Genomic DNA, 9,818 nt, shown 5'->3' on the forward strand with positions numbered 1-9,818 from the left:
CACATCAATCTGTTCAGGGTGGGTCTGACATCATGCCTGTAAAGTCTGGTACTGAACAGACTGGATTTCATTGAGTTATACTAATTTGTTTCTTCATGGCGTGACATCAAAGTTCGCCATGCTGCTGGGGTCACACCCTTTTGCGAAAAGTCACAGTTTTCACTGTAACCCAAGACCAACTCCTTAAGGCTTTCCTGGAGAAATTTGAGGCTGCAGGTGTCACCCATCACAATACTGTACCCCAAAGTGTAAAACATGACATTTCCTGTTCCCACTAGGTGGCGCTGTCCTTGATGTCAAATATGGCAGTTGAAATATGTTCAGGGGTGGAGCCTTATCATATGTGTTCACTTTGGTCAAGGTCAGAAAATGTATGACAAAATGAGAGGCAATAAGATTTTCATGGCGAGTCATCGAAATTCGCCGTGGCGCCACGGCCTCATGGTATTGTGAAAACTCAAAAGCTCCGCAATTTAACATGGCACAAGGGTGTAGTTGGCACTGACCAAATATGAAGGTTATGAAATCAAACCCCAAGGAGGAGTTCGTTAAAGTTCGAGGCATGGAAACGGTAAAATCAGAGCCAAAATGTCACCTTCAATCCAAAATGGCGGACTTCCTGTTGGGTTTAGGACATTGCCATAATAGACTTTTTTGTTCGACTCTGAACGTTATATAGGTGTGCCGACTTTCAAACATGTAGGTCATACCCATATCGGGGGCTCGCGTTTTTCATTTTTCTAGGTGGCGCTACTGAGCTAATTTTCCCTGGCCATGTCTGGGAACATTAAAATACGTAAATTTTCACCAGACCTGACGCGTGTGCAAAATTTCATGAGTTTTCGAGCATGTTTAGGCCCTCAAACGGCCAATTCATTTGCCGAAATAATAATAATAATAATAATTAAAGCTGCAAGCAGCGTTATGAGGGCCCTCGCACCCCCGGCGCGTCGAGCCACGCCCAACACCTAAAACCAGCACGTCCGATGTGATGTCACATTGATGGATTTCATGCTTTTAATCACCAGCTAACATTTCATCTTATTCAACCAGGATTATAGTCATGCCACTAGGTGGCGCTCTAACCATTATTGACAAATAGCATAACAAACATTTCCAAGCTCGAGTCTCATCACACCTGCGACCTTTGGGAGAGATTGGACATTGTGTTTTTAGTGACAGCAGATTACTGCTTTTTGCGAGTGATTGAAACTCTACGTGCCGCCATGACCACCCCGTTTCCCTGAATGGAAAAAGCTTCGCAATTTAACATCACAAAGGTCTTTAGATTCTACACACTGAAGAATGGTTCAATATGATGAAATCCCTTGGAGGAGTTCGTCAAAGTATGAGGCCTGAAAAGGGGGGAAAATGTCATCAAAATTACACATTAATTTTAAAATGGCTGACTTCCTGTTGGATTTGGGATATTGCTCCAAGAGACTTTTTTGTACATCTTGATATCTTACACAAGCTTACCAAGTGTCAGACTCATAGGTGAAACACAGAGCAGGGGCTGATGTTTTGAAATATTGTAGGGGGCGCTGTGGAGCCATTTTGCGCTATTCAAGGAAAATGGTTACATAACAACAATGCCTTCATCGATTTGGAGGTGTGTGCCAAATTTCAAGCCTCTATAAACTTTCCAAGCCCCTCAAAAGCCACTTCATCTTTCATGATGAACCGCGTTGCCACCAGGGTGCGCCGTTCAGTTTAAAGTCACAATTTTTGCACTGAAGCATCACGAGGGACTGATGGTGATATTCACCGCTTTTGAGGTGGCCACGATCAACCTGTGAAAATCAGTACAACAAAGTTAAAGCCATGACATTTCCTGTTGCCACTAGGTGGCGCTGTCCGTATTTCCGACAATGGGCACATCAATCTGTTCAGGGCGGGTCTGACATCATGCCTGTAAAGTCTGGTACTGATCAGACTGGATTTCATTGAGTTATACTAATTTGTTTCTTCATGGCGTGACATCAAAGTTCGCCATGCTGCTGGGGTCACACCCTTTCGCGAAAACTCACAGTTTTCACTGTAACCCAAGACCAACTCCTTAAGGCTTTCCTGGAGAAATTTGAGGCTGCAGATGTCACCCATCACAATACTGTACCCCAAAGTGTAAAACATGACATTTCCTGTTCCCACTAGGTGGCGCTATCCCTGGTGTCAAATATGGCAGTTGAAATATGTTCAGGGGTGGAGCCTTATCATATGTGTTCACTTTGGTCAAGGTCAGAAAATGTATGACAAAATGAGAGGCAATAAGATTTTCATGGCGAGTCATCGAAATTCGCCGTGGCGCCACGGCCTCATGGTATTGTGAAAACTCAAAAGCTCCGCAATTTAACATGGCACAAGGGTGTAGTTGGCACTGACCAAATATGAAGGTTATGAAATCAAACCCCAAGGAGGAGTTCGTTAAAGTTCGAGGCATGGAAACGGTAAAATCAGAGCCAAAATGTCACCTTCAATCCAAAATGTCGGACTTCCTGTTGGGTTTAGGACATTGCCATAATAGACTTTTTTGTTCGACTCTGAACGTTATATAGGTGTACCGACTTTCAAACATGTAGGTCATACCCATATCGGGGGCTCGCGTTTTTCATTTTTCTAGGTGGCGCTACTGAGCTAATTTTCCCTGGCCATGTCTGAGAACATTAAAATACGTAAATTTTCACCAGACCTGACGCGTGTGCAAAATTTCATGAGTTTTCGAGCATGTTTAGGCCCTCAAACGGCCAATTCATTTGCCGAAATAATAATAATAATAATAATAATAATAATAAACAGAGCAATTACAATAGGGCCTTCGCACTGTCAGTGCTCGGGCCCTAATTAAAGCTGCAAGCAGCGTTATGAGGGCCCTCGCACCCCCCGCGCATCGAGCCACGCCCAACACCTAAAACCAGACATCAGCATCTGATGTCACATTGATGGAATTCATGCATTTAACCACCAGCTAACATTTCATCTCATGCAATCATATTTATAGTTGTCCCACTAGGTGGCGCTCAAACCATAACTGACAAACTGCATAACAAACATTTCCGAGGTTGAGTTTCATCACGCCTGTGACCTTTGGGAGAAATTGGACAGTGTGTTTATGAGTGACAGCAGATTACTGCTTTTTGTTTATTGATTGATAGCCCACGTGCTGCCATCATCACCCTATTTTTTAAAAGTAAAAAGCTTTGCAATATAACACCGCAAAGTTTTTGTATTCCAGACGCCAAAGATCATGTCAATATGATGAAATCCCTTGGTGGAGACCTTAAATAGGGAATGGTGTACCTGAAATTACATGTTGAATTGAAAATGCGGACTTGTATCCAGCTGTTGTTGTGCTCTGGCATCCAAAAACTTAAATTATAGTAGCAGTATCAATTGAACTGAATAAATTGTCTTTTTGACTTTGTTATTATTCCAAATATTTTGTAATTTCAGTATGCCTGCTTGAATCAGGGGTGAGCTCTCTATATAGAATCAGAATCAGAATCAGAATCAGAAAGGGTTTTATTGCCAAATGTTGAGCAGGTTTACAACATTAGGAAATTGCTGCGGTGCTTCAGTGCAAACATACTGTCATAAATTGCGATTAAGTAGACATGAAAAAATAAAAGTAAGAATAAGAATTAAAAGTGCTACGTAGAAAGATATATGCATGAGATATACATGAGATATATATATGAGAATAAGAATTAAAAGTGCTACGTAGAAAGATATATACATGAGTGCAGGTGGTGATCAGTGCCAAACATGGAATGATGCAGTGAACACAGCGTAGGGTCATGAGTTAGTGGTGGGAACAGTCGTACGTTTATTGTTCATGCGTCCAACAGCAGAGGGGAAGAAACTGTTCTTATGGCGAGAGGTTCTGGTGCGAATGGACCGGAGCCTCCTGCCTGAGGGGAGCAGGTCAAACAGACTGTATCCGGGGTGAGAAGGGTCAGCTGAGATCCGAGCTGCACACCGCAGTGTCCTGGAGGTGTACAGGTCCTGCAAAGATGGGAGTCTGCAGCCAATCACCTTCTCAGCAGAGCGCACAACACGCTGCAGTCTCTGGATATACTGGACTGTAGCGGAGATGACAAAGTTTACTGTGACTTCAGCAGCGAACAGGCGCACCGAGGGCTCTCGCGCTTACTTTTCGCATATAGAATTCTGAAAAACCATCGGTGCAAATTATAAGTCTGTATCATAATGTCTGGTGTTTTTGTGTTTGTTGGTTTGTTTTTATATTGTTTTATTTTGCGGGTTGGTTATTATATTGCTTCAGCCAGCCAGAGAATCCCTTTCTGCCCTTCCTCTCCTCCCTGTGCCACAAGCAGCAGGCACACCTCACAAACGGAGGGCGCCCTTACTCCCAGCAAATGGGTGATAGAACACCGATCAGTGCCTATGCCATTCCTAATATGCGCTGGCATGACGTCGGAGCAGCATGACTACAAGTGATTTTTAAAAAATTTTTTTTTTGCCGATGCTTGTGATGATGCCCCGGGAAAGTGGCCATGTTCCCCGTATTGAAAAACTGCTACTATTAATTTGTTTATAGAACCTGATAAGACATTACAGAAAGGTCACACAAGCATTGTTTGGTGGACAACAGCTTCCCTTTGTGTGTGTTTGTGTGTGCATAAATTTTTGGTTTTGTTTTGTTTTCTCCCACAATCTGTCATTGCTGTATTTTAGTTTAGCAGATTCAGTCTGATTAACTCACAGACAAACACAGAGATCCCATAGTAAAATCCACGGGTAATTTTTCTGGCAGCTCTTAGCCATGCACTGATGTGTACTTCTTTGTTTTTATGTGTGAGGACGGGGGGGGAGAAGCTGTTAAAACTGTCTATTGAGAAGGTCAAGATGTGGACTACAGATGTGGAAATTAGTGCCCTGCCGATTAAAGCTTTTAACTACTAAAGGGGAAAAAAGGTCTTGACTACTGTTTGTTGTGTTTCCAGACTGTTTTTAATTAAAACATGAAAGCAACTTTGCTGTCCATTTTGACAGCTTCTTTTAGTTTGACTGCAAGTATCCTCTGTAGTTGAATGAAGTTTACCCTGACATGCCCTGGCATGCCCGAGACTCTGGAATAATCTTCATTGATTGTGTTTTTTAAATTATGTTGACATATTGTATTTCTCATACATATTGACATATTGGCATATATCACGGCTAATTCATGTAATTAGAGCTCATCCAGATATTGGCTTCATTTTTATATAATAGGAAGAAATTGAGTAATGCTGCTTAATTGTTGTAATAATTATTGGTTATTTTGTTTAAAGCCAACAACAAACAACCAGTGATGTAGAAAAGTATAACCCCTCACCTTTCCCCCTTTGTTTTTGTTTTGTTCAGATGTGACAGAGGCCACCACTCAGACAGACGAAGACTTGTGACAGATGTTTTATAATAATGCTAAGTTTTCTTAGATTAATATATTTTTTCACATTTGACCCAAAGTGGCATGTTTTAGGTCACTTTGGGTAATTTTTAATTCAGAAATAGGTGTGGTGAGACAGTTAGTGGTAGAGACTATCAATGGCTGTCTTTTGTTTTCATGTGTGAAGGGGAAGCGGGGGGCAAACTTGAGGTCACACTGTTGAAATGAATAAGTTGTAAGGCTGTGAAACGAAGGTGAGACTGAGTCTGAGACAAAAGATTGAATTGTGTCTTTTGGCAAAGCCAAGGGTGTGGACAACAGCTATGAAAATTAGTGTACTGCTGAATAAAGGTTTTAACTAGTCAAGGGGAAAAAGGTGTTGAGTACTGTTTATTGCATTGTAACTTCACTGGTTACTTTGTGACAGTCCCTCCCCTGTTGGCTTCTGTGATTGGATCATTTGAAGTTTTTTGAATGTCCCTCATGATTTCAATAAATACCTGTGCCACTGGTTTTTAAGCCACTTTGCTTTTAGCAAACGAGAAGAGGAGAGCTTTGGATTTTAACATTCTGAGGATTCGAGGACATTATTTTAGACCACTATAACAAACATCACAAGAGATTATTTTTGAAAAACCCTGCCCTTGTGCAATTCTTGGTAAGTTTTATTTGTTGTAAATTGAATTTTATTTTTATTTTTGGTGTAAAACCACATTTTAAATTTCAGTAACAGAATTTATTTTGTATTTAAGTTATTTTTTTATTGTTTGTGGGAGGGGTACCGGTGAAAAGTCTTTGGTTTGGTTTTCTGTTTTAGTGAATTTGGGCCATTAAGCCATTTTGTGGTCTTTTTTGAAAGACTGAAATCTGTGAAAGCTAGGCCGGGTAATTAGCCACTGATTTCTTATTACAAGTAAAGCACAACATGAATGTAATGAAATACATGAAGTGTGGAACTTTTTGGCTGGTTTATGTGTGTTTAGCAGATTTTAAGCAGTTTAGTAACTGCTATTTCAATCATGCTTGTTTCTGCTGTCTTTGGTAGTTTTAGAAATGGTTTATATGACCATTTAGCTAAAATTATAAGGCTTCTGTGGACACTACGTGATATTTGCATGAAAGGTGAGATACATGGAGGTTTTTACATAACTCTTGAGCCACAGTACTGGTGGCTATAGAGCGTAAGAGGATAATTGTAATTTTTCACATAGCTGTGATTTGTTGTGCGTTCAATCCTTTTCTTTAAGCAAATTTGAGCAGCAGACAGCAAGAGTTGGTGAGCATTATCTTAATGTCATACATTGACTAATTTACACCTTCATTCTGGATGTGTAAAGCGCTTTGGGGTCCTTAGGGACTAGTAAAGTGCTATACAAATACAGGCCATTTACCATTTATATATATGTTTTGTGTTTTTTGAATGAATGTAATTGCATTACTGATCATTATTGTGAACTAACTACATGTTTATGTGTAAGTAAAGTCTCTTTGATGCTCTCATGTTTGTATATTGTTTGAATGTTGTGTAAAATGTAACTAATTAACCTCATACTTTATCATAAATAGAGAATGGCATATGCTTCCCCAACGAAGTTTGCTGGGATTAATGATCCTGAAGTTGAATCATTGCGTCAAGAATTTCAACTATCAACTGTAAGTAACAAATATTTCTTAAATTTTATTTATAGTGTAGAAAAATTTGTTTTTACGCTACATTACCTGTTACAGAGCTGGGCAGGATGCTGTGTTTAGTGTTTCTTGTGTTTGTTTGTTTGTTTGTTTGTTTGTTTGTTTGCTCTTTCATATAAGTCACTGTTAACCCTTGTGCCATACTGGGGCCTTTTTGGGTCCCCAGGGTGATCAACGTAAGTTTTTTAAAGGATGGCACAAGGTTAAGCTGAGACTTTTATACAGCTGTTGTTGTGATCTGGCACTACAAACATTACATTGTAGCGGCAGCATAGATTGAAGCGAATAACTGTTTTCTAATTTTGTTATGATCCAAAATATTTTGTAATTTCAGTATGCCTGCTTGGACCCAGGGGTCAGCAGAGAGGATCTATATACAAGGTGCTTGCAACTTCATGCCAAGGCAATGGACCTCTTGGTTCGGCAGGTGCGGCTCAGGCGTGCAGCCGAAAGAAAGATTTCTGTTTTAAAAGAACAGCTGGATGCTGAAAAAGAAATGCTGAATAACACTGCCCAGGAGCTGGATGCATTGCAAGCTTCGATTACATTCGCACGTGATGGTAAGTCTTAATGTATTGTTTGGATGGTATAAACAGTGAATGTTGGCTTCAGTGTCTTATTTTAAGAAATGGGACTTAGAAAAAATACTCTATGAATTACTATTGAACGACTGTCTACATACAAATAAACATGAATGTGAATTATTTATTTTAGTTTATGATAAATCATTTGGAGAAAATATTAAATCCATGATTAGTATCATGTTTTGTTTTCTTCATTTGTGATTTTATAAGGATTAGATATATGCAAATGTCTGTTTTACCCATGTATATTTGTTAAAGTTGTTTATAAATACTAACTGTCAAAAAATATTATTTGTTTTTGTTTTGTTCAGATGTGACAGAGGCCACCACTCAGACAGACGAAGACTTGTGACAGATGTTTTATAATAATGCTAAGTTTTCTTAGATTAATATATTTTTTCACATTTGACCCAAAGTGGCATGTTTTAGGTCACTTTGGGTAATTTTTAATTCAGAAATAGGTGTGGTGAGACAGTTAGTGGTAGAGACTATCAATGGCTGTCTTTTGTTTTCATGTGTGAAGGGGAAGCGGGGGGGGGGGGGGGGGGCAAACTTGAGGTCACACTGTTGAAATGAATAAGTTGTAAGGCTGTGAAACCAAGGTGAGACTGAGTCTGAGACAAAAGATTGGATTGTGTCTTTTGGCAAGGCCAAGGGTGTGGACAACAGCTATGGAAATTAGTGTACTGCTGAATAAAGGTTTTAACTACTCAATTTTTTTACAATTGCTTTATAAATACTGTGAATACTCAACTGTGAAAAATATTGTTTTGGTTTGTTTTGTACATATGTGACAGAGGACTCCAGTCAGACAGACAAAGAGTTGTGACAGATGTGTGAATATTTTATAATAAATGTTCCTGTTTTAAATTTTGGTTTTCTTTGACTGTTTATTCATCCTTATGGTATATGTGTTATTAGTTTAAATTCTACAACTCTACAAGTTTAAAAAAAGAGATGTATGAAGACTAAGAGGAGGATGAAACTTTTTCACATTAAATGTTTAATAATAACAAGTATTGTGAATAGGAAATAAGTTTCTAACATAATTGTTTATGAATCAAGATTTATAAAACACTAGTGGTGTCACTGGTGTCATTTTGGCTTTAAAATAAAAAAAAGCGAACTTGTGTTTTATGAACAATTTGATGTTTTGATAATAACTAATAACTCCTTTCAATGTCACTGATAGTTTTAAAGACATTACTATTAAAATGTATAAATTACACTTGAAAGCTGTACACTAGTTGATTGTCAGTGTTTCTAAGTTTTTCAAGCTTTCTCTTTCTTGAAAGCTACTTCCTTTTCCATGGCGAATGGCTATGTTGCAACACAACAGAGAGGAGAAGCTGAAATATATTTTTTCATATTTATGTATTCTTCTCATTCCCTAGTTGTTCTATTAAGATTCCTGTATTTTGTTGATATAAACCTAAACACTATGCTATTGCACTGCCAATGTATTAAACAGAAGCTCAATATGAACAGTAAGGAACAAGACTTGCCGTTAATCCTTAGAGCTATGGAAGATTTGTGTAGATAACTCGTGCTGGTTTTTCACCAGAATGAACTATTCTTCTTTGTTTGTCATTGACATCAATGAAGATGCTAAATAACAGTCTTTTGCTACCAAATTGATTTAACCTTTATTAATTTTTAGAACCTCACAACACAAGAGTAAGGCGTTCAGAAGCGGAGACAGGGACTGCTACAGAGAGGCCAAGTACAAGTTCACTAAGGAAGTGGACATTGCCAAACATCAGCACTCTGAGAAGATGCAGCAGCAGATCTCAGAGAATGACTCGGCCTCTGTGTGGAAAGGTTTTAGGAATATCACAAACTACAAGCCTAAAACCCCCCACTCCACTGACGACTTGCTCTTGGCCAACACCCTCAACGACTTCTACTGTCGTTTTGACGAGCCATCAGGCAGCCTTCACACCTCCAACGACCCCAACAATAGAGGCACTTTGGACACTCATTCCCCCACCTCTCCCCCCTCCATAGAGCCATCACCACCTTCAAACTGTTCACCTACAACACCCCCCTCCTCACCCCACACAAAAGAGGATTTCACACCACCTCCTCCGACCACAACTCTTCATATTCATGAAGCAGATGTGAGGAAGCAGTTTAAGAATCTGAATGCTCGGAAA

The 9,818-nt window shown here is 39.4% G+C and overlaps 1 long non-coding RNA gene across 1 annotated transcript; it reads left to right on the top strand.

The window, feature by feature from the left end:
• Positions 1-5,912: 5,912 nt before the first annotated feature.
• On the top strand, positions 5,913-7,707 carry LOC146648522 (uncharacterized). The gene is made up of 3 exons (XR_014908384.1): positions 5,913-6,047; positions 6,956-7,042; positions 7,413-7,707. It is a non-coding gene; the product is annotated as an uncharacterized LOC146648522 (long non-coding RNA).
• Positions 7,708-9,818: the final 2,111 nt, after the last annotated feature.

The sequence above is a fragment of the Rhamphochromis longiceps genome, linkage group LG18 (assembly GCF_057381845.1).
Source record: "Rhamphochromis longiceps isolate RC_006_pf linkage group LG18, R_longiceps_female_GT1.1, whole genome shotgun sequence".
In the NCBI taxonomy this organism is placed as follows: Eukaryota; Metazoa; Chordata; class Actinopteri; order Cichliformes; family Cichlidae; genus Rhamphochromis; species Rhamphochromis longiceps.